At 35.4% G+C, this 15,304-nt stretch overlaps 2 pseudogenes; both read right to left on the bottom strand.

The window, feature by feature from the left end:
* Positions 1-6,513: 6,513 nt before the first annotated feature.
* Positions 6,514-9,048, bottom strand: LOC120182119 (annotated as a pseudogene).
* A 2,349-nt stretch (positions 9,049-11,397) lies between these two features.
* LOC120182118 lies at positions 11,398-13,899 on the bottom strand (annotated as a pseudogene).
* Between the last annotated feature and the right edge of the window lie 1,405 nt (positions 13,900-15,304).

Genomic DNA, 15,304 nt, shown 5'->3' with positions numbered 1-15,304 from the left:
GTCAGAGAATATGTTATAATTGCCCTATTAGGTCACTCATGTCCCTCGGGACACTAGATATATCATTACCTATTATTTCTCAGGGGACATGAATGCGCGTTCCCGGGGGCGCGCCTTCCATTATTTCGTCAGAGAATATGTTATCATTGCCCTAGTATGTCACTCATGTCCCTCGGGGACACTAGATATCAGTACCTATTATTTCACTATTCACATGAAGGCGCATTCCCGGGGGGGCGCCTTCCATTATTTCATCAGAGAATATGTTATCATTGCCCTATTATGTCACTCATATCCCTCGGGGACACTAGATATATATGTAAATCAGGTAAATTATAACCAAAATTTAACTTCTTTTGAAAGTTCAGCAAGTTAAGAATAACTTAAATTAAACGTTATGTAAAGTTTGAATAATTAGATAAAATGTTATGGATAAATTGAATAAATGTGAAGTGATAAGTGATTGTGACATTGATTGTATGGAATGAGCATTGAAATGTGACATTGAATAAATTGCCATTCACCCCCCCTCTTGGGCTGATTCCGTCGATCGATGAACTCAACATAGTGATTTAATGTATATGTTTTAATATATATGTTAATGATAAATATGTATGGATAAATTTAATTTCAATTTAAGTATTGTGAACTATAATTGGAATATAACTTTTAATTTCGAATACAATTGGAATATTAAGTTGAAATTTAATGTTAAATTTCGAATACTATAATTTATATTTAAATTTAAATTTGAATAATATTATTTTTATTTTTATTTTAAATTTCGAATAATATAATTTGTATTTTAAAAACATTTATCAAACATTTAATGTTAAATGTGAATAAAAAATAACATTAAAAAATATGTATGTAACAACCATGAAACATTTAAATAACATAACCAAATTACATAAAATCTGAAATATAATTATTTAAATAACATTAAATATAACTGGATCACCGATGTCGTCTTCTCGAATGAGTTCCACATGGCGGTGGTTGCCTATTTTGTGGAGGATTCTTCGGGAACTTGTTCTTCAGTCTCTCATCTTCACTATCATCATCAGCAGCATTTTCTTCATTTGGTGTAGATGACGCTGAATGGGCTGAAGGGCTGTATAAATAACGACCCTGGAGGAGTGCTAGTAACAATCCCACCGCTCCCCGGGAACTGTGGAAACTGTGGAAACATTGACATCGATGTATGTGATCCAGATGGAGATGAGGTGTCTGCGGAGAAGCACCACCAGCCAAATAAGATGCATATGAACCAATTTGGATCATTAAACATAGTCTATATGCACCTCCATATGGTATAAAACCCTGCGGGCTAGGCATGTAACCTGGCGGGCTAGGCATGTAACCTGGCGGGCTAGGAAGTAACCCTGCGGCTCGGAATGTAACCCTGCGGAGATGGCATATAAACTGTGGGCTTGGCATATGAAGTGAGGGCTGGGCATGTACCCCTGCGGCATCGACGAATAAGGATGTTGTGGTGGGACTGATGCAGAACCGTAGCGCCTTCTCTCCGTCCACGCGTCGGGGGACGATGATATGACGGTTGACGTCTTTCTCGGCGCCTAGGAATGTTAACCCCTCGTGCTTCCGCCGAAAGTAGAAACGGCTTCCCATTTTCATTAAACCAGTCCCATATAGTTATCCGTAACCATATGGACCAGTTTCAGCATAATATTGTCGAGGGGCCAACATTGTATATCGGTTCTCCCAAAGCGCAATCCAATCTCTGTGTCTCACCACCCAGTTAACATCTTCTTTCCCCGTCTATCTATGTTATGCACGTCGTCTAAATTCCTAGGAGCTCCAGGAATATATTGCGTACAACCATACGACGGAGCGCGCGATCAACTGGATGCCACTCAATAATAGCATAACATATAAGAGGTATAACCGATATCCATACCTCTAATGACCCACTAAGGTGGGGGTGGGATGCAAGCTTTCACTTCATCGCTCGCATAAGGTATCCACTGAAACTGAAATATAAATATACAATTCAAATAAATAAATATCTAATTATATCTAACATTTTAAATTAAAATATTAATAATTAAACAAATTTAAAAACATACCTCAGACCCAACTTTCGTATCAATAAGTAAACGAATTTCCTCTAACCCAGTAGGTATACTTTTATGGTCATTTCTTTTCATCAACCACCTATAAATATAATAAACTAAATATCACCCTATTTAATTGAAAATATTTAAATCAAAATTTAGTTCGAAAATTACCTCAACAATAAGGGGAATACGTATGGTTCATTCACGATCGGGCATAAGAAAGGCATGCGGAACCACGCCCATGATTGTAGAAGCAGAAGACATCCACCTATAGCAGTTTTCTTAATTCGTCGCCCGCACATTTCTCTAAAGAGAAATGCCAAAACTGCAGCACCCCAACTATATCTTCAGCTTCATCAAAAATCGATCAGATGCCGCAACCACATACAATGCACCTGGTTGCGAGATTTGTCGGCATCAATATTCCTCCAATTATTCGTAGAATAATGCCCGAGCACATGCCTTTGCTTGATCCTATGAAGCATTTTCATTTAAAAACCTCAACATTAGCTTTCAACCAAGATAAGCTATTCTAACCTCCATTAAACTCTGGCGGAGCAGCTCCAAGATAATCAATGCACATTGATTGCCAATCACCATCCGCCATACCACACATCATATTTCCGCGACGGGAAGCCCCAGATGCATAGAGACATCCTCCAATGTAATGTTGCCTCTCCACATAGAAGGTGAAAAGTGTGTGTCTCGGGCCTCCACCTCTCAATCAGTGCAGAAATTAGACAGGTTCGAGTTTGCAACCGCCTATAATTGTTGCAATATACCGAACCCGGCAGAAGCCAAATATGGCAAAATAGTTCCGGTGTCGGTAACGTGAATTTTTAATAAAAGTCTCTAAATACGATCAGCATCCTAAATAATATACATTATAAAAAAAAAATTAATATAAATTCATAATAACTTTAAAATAAATAAATTTAAATATTACATTAATTATAAAAATATACCATATCGCTAAATGTCTGGAAATGATCAATATCCAATCGCAACAGCATTTCGTTTTCCATTATAACTGTAGACAAAACAATATAATTAGCAAAAAAAAATTAATAATTCTAAATAAATAATAATTATATAAATATTATTTTAATAAAAAATAATATTACATAAATATATTAATATAAAAAAATAACTATTTAAAAAAATACTAACATAAAAATAAATTTCTTACCACTAATAACAAATTTAAAACTCAAATAGTTGGAGAATTTGAGTTTATATAAGAGAGGAGCATATGATTTTGGTGTGAAGAATGAGGGAGGGTTGAGGGGGTTTATATAGGGGAGGAGGAGGGGTAGTTAGGAAAAACGATGGGGGCATTTATGACATTTAATGAAAGGCGCGTCCACGGGGATGCGCTTCCACACATGTCTGCTGATATGGCAAAGGCGCGTCCCCGGGGACGCGCCTTCCACGTGGCATCCAACTCAGCGAAAACACGGGTAAAGCGCGTCCCCGGGGACGCGCCTTTACCAACTCAGCAGAAAGGGTGCTACTTCTAGAAATATTGGTCAAACAGTGTCAGAAAAGAAAAATTTAAAAAAACGGTGTCAGTTATGTAATTTAGCTTGCATGTGCCATGTTGACCTGACAAGGATGAAACGTGGATTTGCATGTGATCTTTGTTGGCTGTGAGTGGACTCATGTCATGCTCCTGCCTAGCCCTCTGCTGGAGATTTGATAACGGATGAATAACGGGTTTAGTACTTCAATCATCAATCTTGATTCGTTTTAGGGTTTAGGGTTTTTATTTCATTTTAATACTCTCATTTAAAATTTAATGCTAAATTTTAAAAAAATGAAAGTTTAGGTGTCAAAATAGACCAAAACCGATAATTTAGGTATTAAACGAGTTAAACTCTTAACGGTGGGTACTAAAATGAAATAAAAACTTAACGTTATGTATGATTTAATTTTTTTTTAAAGTTTAGGTACTAAAACGAATGAAAACCGATAGTTTATATATTAAATACGTAGTTTACCCTTTGATAATCCATAATATTATTAATATTATATGAATTATAACGTTTAAATTAATTATAACTTTTAAACTAAATATCATTATATTTAAATATATTCAAACATATACTCTTTTAAATATTATAATAGTTAAATTAATATTTTTCTTAAAATTATAAAAATAATTAAATTAATAAAAGTAATACTTAATCAATAATATAATAATTGTTTTTATTACTATATTAAAAAAATACAATGAGTATTATTAAGTATAAAGTAGAATTGAAATAGAATAGTTCATCCTCGTTGAAATCGGCGAGTTCTTGCTCTTGGGTTTTGTTAATACCAACGTTCTTAGAGAGGATTATATTAAGGTGATTGCTAACACACATTATTTTTATTTTAATTATGTAATGTAACTCGTTTCTTAGTAAAAAAATCAATTAATTATTATAAAATTTGTTGCTAAAACACTTTTTTTTTTAATTTTTTATTGTCCTCCTTATTCAAGAATTTATCCTGATTAATTTGGATCGGCCTGCGTCATATACTTAGTTTTGGTGGGTGAGTTTCTTACTGGAGATTTTTTTGCATATATAAAGACTCGGACCTAATACTTTACTTAAGCGGATCAAACTGCTTACCACTCAAATTAATCATATAATTTAAGATTTAAACAGATCAAATTATTTACTACTTAAACTAACTCGGCATCATAAGGTTCATGCTGGTCTATAAAAAAACCATTACTCATTGCCTTTATATAAAAAAAATGTTAGTCTGTTTTACTATTTTTTTTGTTTTATTTGGTACTATCTTACTTTTTAAAGGCTAGGATCACATGGTTTTGGATCAAATCTGGATTCTGTACCTCCAACCTCCATGCTTAGTTGTATTACATTTATTACATAATTGGTGGTAGCTGAACAGAAATTTGACCGGGAAATTTTCTAAAAAATGTGATACTAATTTTATTATTATTTAAATAACAAAGTCGGTAAAAAATGACCAAAAATATTATTAAACGCTATCAGTTTTGTTATTATTGGGTGTTTTATCGGATTTGGTAAAAATGACTAGAAACATTATTAGAAGCTACTGATTTTATTATTGTTTGGTACTTTTAACGGCAATGTTTTAAAAAATGATTATTTAGATAAAAATAATATTTTTGATCATTTTTACCGATTTTATTATTTAAACAATAACAAAATCGATAACGTCTTTTTTTAACCTTATATTAAGGTGACGCACTGTTGAACTTCCCAATTTAACCACTATTAATCACAAGTAAAATTGGATAATAAAATTATATCTTTTTTAGAACTAATAAATTTAAATAAAAGAATATTATTTGAGCAAATTCAAGCGTGAGTCACATTATAACATTTGTCGTAGATCTTAAATTAATTTTGGAAACGATCTAATGGATCCATTTTTTACCCGTCGGACCTGTTGAGTCAATTTTGCCCTAATCACATGCTTTATGCTTATCTTTCCACTAATATTATATATATATATATATTCACTTTTTTATAATAAATGATTACAAGGTAGTATTTGTTTATATATATATATATATATGGTATAATATTACATAATTATAATTTATAAAGTTCTAATACTATTTGAATTTATATTAAAAAAAATTAGGACTCGGTTTCGAGTATCATAGATACCAAGGGTTTGGACATTCAATGTTGAAAGGTTTAGAGTCATCTTTGATAAAAAAAAAAGTCATTTAGTTTAAACTAATTCGAAATTGATTAAATCCAAGTCTAGAAAAATTTAAAGGTAAATAACACAAATGGTCCCTTGACTATAGGATACTATATTATTGAGTCTCTTGACTATTAAAAGTTACAAAATGACCACTAAACTTTCATTATGTATCAAACTCGTCATTTTCTGTTAAAAAGTTAATGATCATCTAAGTTTTACGGTAACATCATGACTGAGATTTGATAGTCATTTGAGATTATGAGATCATATTTTATTATATCTCATTCAACATGTTAACGTGCACCTCAGATTATCGTCAATTTTTTAACGGAAATGGACGAGTTAGAACATAATAAATAGTCGAGTGACCAATTTATAAATTTTAATATTTAAGTGACTCAACAAAGTAACTCCCTATAGTTAGAGGATAATTTTATAATTTTAATATTTAAGAGACTCAACAAATAACTCCCTATAGTTAGAGGATAATTTTGTAATTTTAATAGTTAAGGGACTTAATAAAGCAAAATCCTATAGGCAGGGGACCATTTATGTACATTTCCCAAAATCTAAATTGCAAATAGTATAAATATAAAAACAACCCTTCCATTAAATTCGAACCCCACCCATTTGACAATCTCTAGTTCTAGGTGGACAGTTGTAGGGTGACAATCAATTAGACAGAGTTATACCAATGAATTGGTATTGGGGCTTAATCATCATCAACCTATGGTTATTTTAGTAGAACCAGCACAGAATTGTTGCCACCAAAATCAGCAGATGAAAGTAGGTCCCCTATAATTCCAATCTCTTGAAATTCAGTCCATTCATGGAGGCCGGCGGTCTGGGGATCTTCACAGTTGTATCGTCTTCCCACAATGAAAACTGGTAATTATCCACAATGGATCGAAGAAATTCTAAAGTTTCAGGCCCATCATTTACCTGCTTCTCAATGTTTATTATGTATGAACAACGTTCTTTAACATTTCTCACTCATCCTGCATTGTCTCGGTAACATCAGCCAGATGAATCCTGTTTCCAGCCGTGAGTTGAATTACTGTTAGTTGAACGTTTTCGTTTTCGGACATGCTTATGCCTAAAGCAAGAGGCTCCTGATCATCTTTACCCCCAAGAATATCATAGCGATGTTATATGATGGAGAGCTGTCAAACGAGTACGACTGTACAGAGTTGGAGCGGTTTAAATGGCGTCGACCTTCGACCAGGATCCCGATCGAGCACGGTGCCTTTCCGAGCATGCTGTAGTTCAGGCTCCTTATGGTTTGGTCTTCCGATTCGATGCTGCCATCGAAGTGCCATTAGCGGTGAAATGGAAGCACTATAAAGGATGTATGGTGGTCCAGGGCGAGGTTACATATATCCTCATGCATCATATTCGCCGGGGACAACGCGGTGAACTTTCACCGTTACGGCTCTCCAGTTTTCACGCTCGAACCATTGGAATGAGAGGATGACGTTCTCCGAGTACGAGTCGTTGGAAAGGGTGTGCCGATTCATGTCATGAGAGATGAAGAGTGGAGTGGCTTGCCCACTGAGCTTTATAAGGTGAAGCACATGAAGAGCAATGGGACTTTCTGTGGTGGAGGTACTGAGGATGTCAATGATGGAATTGACATTACCCGGGACATGAATACAACTAATCATGCGAAGCTCCTGGTTATGCTTGCAATGCAAGGTGCTCCTTTTATGGTAACTTGCGTACTTTCTCGATGGATCGTAGAGGGCTTTCACGAGCATTGGCACAATGCTTGCGACCACAATGACGATGAGAATCATGTGAGCGAACAAAGGCGCTGTTATAACCTGCAATTTTTCGACAATAAGCAAGAATATTGCAGTGAAATTTACGTAAACCATACACAAGGAGGAGTCAAAAAGAACATACCACGCGATCATACATTTTGCAAAAGATAGTCATCTGAACGATACCTCTGCTTATAATTATAAAAGCAAACGCCAAAGCATCCCTTGTGGGGATTTTACAGAAGAAGGAAACAAGGAAGGAGGCTCCAAATTTGACTATTAAAGGGGAAAGTTCTTGATGTTTGACAAAGGGGGGGGTGTTATTTAGGTAAGAAAAATCAATCCTCATGCCGCAGGTTAAGCAAACAAAGGCATAAGGAACCCTGAAACAACAGGCTCCAGTTTCTCCACCAGAGCAGATCCCAAGGGTAGTCTATCTGGGATAGCCAATCCCGTCAGAAATGGACCACAGGGAAGCAATATTCTAAAAACAGTGGTGAGCTTTTGCGAAACCATGAACCCCCGAATCGCAGCATATCAAGCACCGTTTATCTTCCCATCCCAATCGCTTTTCTCACCAGCCATTTCATCAGAGGTCGAAAACAAAACACCAGCACAACAAGAAAGGCAATAGTTTTTTCGAAAAGTGCAATAGCACTTTCCTTGCCTCATTTTCGCGCTGCAACCATCCCTTGGCAAATAGTCAATAGAAATAGTGACAATATGTTACCTATGAGGGCCGTTGATAGGATAAACCTTCCGGGTTCCGAATCCAGGAGCTTCAGCTCTCTGAGTAGACTATGTAGTACCGGAAACGAAGTCCCCGAATATGTTATAGCAAGAACGGAAAGTTCAATTGCGTTGTTGTGTTTCATTTCTTCTTGATCTGACTTAGCCATAATCAAGCAAACTATGAAAGGCACAAACACTGTTGGGATACTAATACAGATCGCCTTCTTCCCGGATCTGTATGTCATGCTAAAATCCATCTTCACCCCTGTTAGAAATAAAAAGGAAATATACCCGAAACTCGCCACTGTACCCAGAATCGAAACACTATCCTCCGACACCGTGATAAGCGAATATTTACTATCGAAAACCATAGGACTCAGTATTATCCCTGCCAGCATTTACACCAGAAAACGTTAGCAATGAAAAAAGAAAAGATGTAGGAGAGAGTATGCAGATTGCAGGCACATACAAGAATCTGGGATATGAATGTAGGCAACCGGAGGTGCTTGAGCACCAAATGGATGGCTTGAGTGAGAAGGAAAGTGACTATTATCTGGAGTTCAAGCCTCGGCGAAGAATAGTCCATGAGGTTTCCATGTTTCACATCGGAGCGCAATGCCATCATGCCGGGTGCGTTGAGTTTGGGAGGAAAACTAATACAGATTTCTTCCTTCACTGTTTTCATCGTGCCTCGTGGCTGCCTTCTTCGATACTGTGGAAAGAAAAGAGCTAGATAGAGAGGAGATTGAACTGAATGAGATGGACGACGATAATCATTGCTTATATCGAGTTTCTTGTTGTTTCGAAAATCTGTTTTTGTTTGGATTCAGGTGGATGTTCATTTTGGTCTAACAAGTTCTTGTTGTTTGCTCGGACCATAATTGTTCCAACGAACTTACTGTCTTTCAAATATTATTGCTGGACACTAAGGTTTTTCTCTCTTTCTCATTTTAGGTTTCATTTTGTTTTCTCACAATTGTTGTTGTGCTTTTTCTTTGTTTCTTTTTTTAATTTTTTTAATTTTACTTTTTGTTTGAATTTTTATATTATTTTATTGATCTATTGAGCTCATCTTTCGTCCACCCAATAAGATCTATCTATCTCAAAGTAACTTTCAGATACTATTCACTCCTTATTTACGTGTAGGAAAGAGGAGAGCCGGATGACGTGGTAAGCAGAGGCAATTTTTCCTAATTAAGGAGAAATTATTAGATAGATCGGCTCACCATGCCATTCATGGTCTCAACCAATAAGATCTATCAATCTCAAAGTAACTTTTAAATTACTACCCACTCTTATTACATGTAGGAAAAAGATAGAGATTCACCTTGGAAAAAATAAGATTGATGGATCATATTGGTTGGATGCACGAATGATATGGTGAGTTAGGACCATCTAATAATTTTTCTTAATTAAGACTCTTAATCAATTCTCTTGTATTGATAAATGCTCACGATCTCAAATAAGTCACACTCAATTTGCAAACGTGGTGTTATCGTTATATTTATTTTTATATCAATGTTGATGATGTTTATCTTTTATTGTATATAATAATGTTGGTGTATTCATCATTAAATTTTGTTATAGAGAATAGTAAAATATAAATAATGAGAAATATAAAGGTTTTGTTACTATTTTATGATTTATAAAAGTATTCTCACAACTATAATTTTATTTTTTATAATTTTGAAAATAAACTATGAATTTTTATATAAATTTTTAAGTTTATTTTTATTTTTTTCAAATAATTACATAAGAATATTTCATAAGTATCAAAATAAAAATTTTAATTATAATTGAGAGGTTAAATAAAATATTATCCATTAACTTAATATATCTAGCCATCTTCTAAAAAACTATTTACGTAATATAATATTATTTTTATAATAAATTTTAATAAAATAAATGGGCTAAGAAAACAAATAGTTTAAATACAAAAAAATGTATTTTATAATCACTCGTTTTCATTAATACTTCCGTCACTATTATACTAGTGACAATTACTCTAAAAATTGTCATGATTATTCATTTTATGTGACCATCTATTCAACACACATATTAATATAAATTGTGATGAATTTGTTTGATATTAAAAATATATTTTATGATCATCAATATTATCATACTATGTATTTTCTTGTGACCAAATGTTTGACATTATTATAAAAAAAATATGATAAATTTATTTGACATTAAAAGTATATTTTGTGGTCGCCAATATTGTTGCACTAAGGGTTTTTTAGTGAATGTTCGACACTATTATCAATAACTCTTTCACTATTATATTAGTGACGACTTTAATGAATTTTGTCACAATTACTCAATTTTTTTGTGACTACGTGTTTTGACACAGAAAGACTAATAACAGTGACGAAAATTTAGACTCTAATATTATCTTTAACGACAGATGATCTTTAGGGAAAGTACAATGCTTAACACTGTGATATGAAAGAAATATTTGTTTTTGATAAAAAATAATATTTGGGTTAAATTATTGTTGGAATTAATTTTATTTATTTTAATAAATATTAATTATTATAATAATAATTTAATTATAGTTTTTATGATTTCTCATATGCAATATGTTCATAGAAGGAAAATATAAAAATAATTAGATTAAATTTAAAATATAAAGGTATAAGTATTAAGATTTAAACCTAAAATAATACCAAATGTCCTTAAATTATATTTAGAAAATAAAATAAAATTATTCGACCATCTATTAAGCCCTTGTAGTGAAAGTCCTAAATTAAAACAATAAAGTACTGATCAGTAACTTGTGTTTGCAAAATTCTAATCGTAAACAGAATCATAAATTATATATAAAAATCTCTATAATAAAAAATTAATTATAACTGAAGATTTAATGACACTATCAAATCTTATAATATCGTGGTTGGTTTAAAAATTGTTGTTGCGGAGCAGCATCAATGTCGAACCTATCAAATTCTACTTCTGAGATATAATATTTGCTTTACTATTCTTGCAGTATCAGTTGCACAACGGACGAGGATAAGAACCAAAGTGCCTGCAAGTCCTCGGAATGCAATGTGGGGTTTGCAGTATCATCAGCATTATCAGGGTCCAACTGTAGTTGTAATTGAAGAATGCGATGATGAGCAAAGAAGACGATGATTCGTATAGGGGCTTAACCAATCCGTTGTTGATTTTGTACGATCAGCACGGAGTTGTTGCCACCAAAATCAGCAGATGAAAGTAGGTCCCCTATAATTCCAATCTCTTGAAATTCTGTCCATTCATGGAGACCCATGGTCTGGGGATCTTCACGTTTATATCGTCTCCCAACAATGAAAAGCTGGTAATTGTCCACGATGAATCGAAGAAAATCTAAAGTTTCAGGCCCATCACTTACCTGCTTCTCAATGTGTGTTATGCATGGAATATTCTCTTTAACATTTCTCAGCATTATCTCATCCTCCATTGTCTCGGTATCATCGGCTAGAATCATGTTTCCAGATGTGAGATGAATTATAGTTAGTTGAACGTTTTTGTTTTCGGACATGCGTAGACCTAAAGCAAGAGCCTCCTGATCATCTTTACCCCCCAAGAATATCACAGCAATGTTATATGATGAAGAGCTGTTCGACGACGGTTGTGAGTTGTAGCGGTTTAAACGGCGTCGACCTTCGACGAGGATCCCGATCGAGCACGGTGCCTTTTCGAGCATACTGTAGTTCAGGCTCCTTATGGTTTGGTTGTCCGATTCGATGCTGCCATCGAAGTGCCACCGGCGGTGAAACGGAAGCATTACGAAGGATGTGTGGTGGTCCAGGGCGAGGTTACATATCCTCGTACATCATATTCGTCGGGGTCACCGCGGTGTAGGCTTTAACCGATACGGCTCCCCAGTTGTCCCGCTCGAACCGTTTAAACGAGAGGACAACGTTCTCCGAGTAGTAGTCGTTGGAAAGGGTGTTCTGATTCTTGTCATGAGAGATGAAGAGTGGAGTGGCCCGCCCGCTGAGCTTTATAAGGTGAAGCACATGAAGAGCAATGGGACTTTCTTTGGTCGAGGTACTGAGGATGTCGATGATGGAATTGACATTAGCCGGGACATGAACACAACTAAGCATGCGAAGCTCCTCGTTGTACTTGCAATGCATGATGCTCCTTTTATGGAAACTTGCATACTTTCTCGATGGATCGTAGAGGGCTTTCACGAGCATTGGCACAATGCTCGCTACCACAATGATGATGAGGGTCATGTAAGCGAAGATAGGCGCTGTTATAACCTGCGATTTTCCGATAATGAGTATGCATATTTCATGGATGTGAAACTTACGTAAGCAGTTAAAAAGAACATACCCCGCGATCATACATGTTGCTGTAGATAGCCATCTCGACGACACCTTTGCTTATCATTATAAAAGCAAAAGCCAAAGCATCCCTCGTGGGGATTTTCCAGAAGAAGGAAACAGGAAGGAGACTCCAAATTTGACAATCAAAGCCACAACAGCGGTAAGTGCTTGGTGCTTGGCGAAGGGGCTGTCGTTGTTGAGGTAAGTAAAATCAATCCTCATGCCGCATGTCGAAGCAAACACAGGCATGAGAAACCCTGAAACAACAGGCTCCATTTTCTCCACCAGAGCGGACCCCAAGGGTGGTCCATCTTGGATAGCCAATCCCGTCAGAAATGGACCAAAGGGGGTCATTATTTGTAAAGTACTGGTAACCGTATGTGCAACCATGAACGACAAGATTGCAGCATAAAGGCAAACACTATTTATCTTCCCACCCGCAGCCATTTTTCTCACCATCCACTTCATTAGAGGTCGGAAACAAAACACCAGTACAACAATAAAGACTATAGCACCTCTGAGATGCTCAATAGCTCTTTCCAAACCTTTCCTGTGTGCTGCAATCACCCCTTGGGAAACAGTCAATAGAAGTAGCGACAACATGTTACCTATGAGGGCCGATGATAGGCCAAGCCTACCGAGTTCCGAATTCAGGAGCTTCAGCCCACTGAGAAGGCTATGAATTACCGGAAACGAAATCGTTGAATGCGCTACTGCAAGAACGTAAACATCTCTTGGCCTGTAACGTTGTCTTTCCTCCGGAGCGGAATGAGCCATAAACAAGCAGACTAAGGAAGGCACCAACACTGTTAAGATACCAATACACAGCGCCTTCTTCCCAGATCTGTATGTCATGCTAAAATCCATCTTCACCCCAGCTAGGAATAAAAAGAACAAATAGCCGAAACTCGCCACCGTACCCAGAATTGAAACACTGTTCTCGGACATCGTAATAAGCGGATCATCATGCCTGAAAACCGTAGGACCCAGCATTATCCCTGCCTGCATTTACACCCGAAAAAAACGTTAGGAATGAAGTATTAAAACCAAAAAAAAAAAAGTAAGAGAGGGCACGCATGCACATACAAGTATCTGAGATATGAATATTGGAATCCGAAGGCGCTTGAGCACAAAATGAATGGCTTGGGTGAGAACGAAAGTGAGTATCATCTGGAGTTCAACCCTCGGAGCAGAATAATCCAAGATGTTCCCAAGTCTGGTCACATTGGAGAGCAATGTCATCAAGCCTGGTGCGTTGACTTTGGGAGGATAACTAAGACAAATTTCTACCTTAACTGTTTCCATGCTGCCGTCAAAGCTATTGAATGGCGGTGGCAAGGAAAGAGTTAGATAGAGATGAGATAGAATTGAATGAAATGAAATGGACGATGAAAAACATTGCTTATATCCTTTTTTTTCAGTTTTTTCCCGTCTTCCAAACATGGCAAACCAGACACTTCGGTTTCCCTCTGTTTCTCATTTTAGGTTTTTTTTGTTTTTTTTTTGTGTTGATAATATCGTTCTACTTTGATCAAGTGACTTTCTTATTTTATCATAATTCTTGTTATGTTTTTTCCTTCTCAATTTCTTTTTTCTTTTTTTTTATGAGTTTTTGTATTATTTTATTTAATAAATATTTTAATATAAATACTCAACAATTCTTTTTTCTATATTATGATATTTTCATTATTCGATTTAACGTTACCTCATCCGTATACTTTAGATTACTCTTAATTACTACATTTGGCAAGAAAGAAATAGTAGGCAACATGATAAGAGTGCACGTAAGTGTTGTGTTATCTTTTATCATATAAGGAATGATACTCAACTAAGGATCAAAGGTCACATACAGTGGCGGAGCCACAATTGGGTGACCCCACCATGAAATCTGAATTTTCTTCGATTAGTTATTTATTTAATCGATGGTATCAACTATGAAATTTGAGTATTTTTTAGATTAACTACTTATTTTACGGACAATGTTCACCCTAAAAATTTATTAATATCCGTCCCATATAAAAATTTTATATTAGTAACATATGCGTATCCACTCCGAAAAATATTGGGCCACATATACTGCTTTTGCTGCTAGTACATAAAGCGAAAACATTCTGGTTTTTATACCAGATTGTAGTAGATCATGGGTTTCTGTTTCTTTTCCATTTGGTACTTAATAGGTACCTTCGGGTAAAGGAGATTCAGGCAATGAAGCCATCATGGTCGAACCTTTGGAAGCAAAAGTACCGTTAGCTGCCAAACAAATGGAACAAAAAGGCTATAGAGAAAATAAAGGTAAAAAAAGATGTTGTATTTGGAGATATTTTATGTAGATTTAATTAGGGATGACAAATGGGTGGGATGAGTGTGGATACCTATTTCTCCATTTTTATATACGTCTAATAATTTTATATTCACCACCTACTCATCATCCGCGACAGGTCAAATTTTTAAATTCATACCCGCCCACGCAAGTATATTCTCAAATCCAATCCTATACCCATTACCCATTTCGATACTCATCTCACATCTCGTACCCGTATGTACCCATTCATACCCGCCTAACAATAACCTCACAGATTACATAAACAACGGTTTTCAGTTCTACAAATACTTATACCCTAATATTTGGTTAAATTATAAGTCATGTCCTATAAATCCTAAGATTTATACAACAATCTCTGAAATTATACATATATTCATAATGGTCCTA

Source organism: Hibiscus syriacus, unplaced genomic scaffold (genome assembly GCF_006381635.1).
Source record: "Hibiscus syriacus cultivar Baekdansim isolate YM2019G1 unplaced genomic scaffold, ASM638163v2 tig00112632_pilon, whole genome shotgun sequence".
Taxonomy (NCBI): domain Eukaryota; kingdom Viridiplantae; phylum Streptophyta; class Magnoliopsida; order Malvales; family Malvaceae; genus Hibiscus; species Hibiscus syriacus.
Note: the sequence above shows the minus strand (reverse complement) of the source record. Positions and strands in the feature narration are given on the sequence as shown.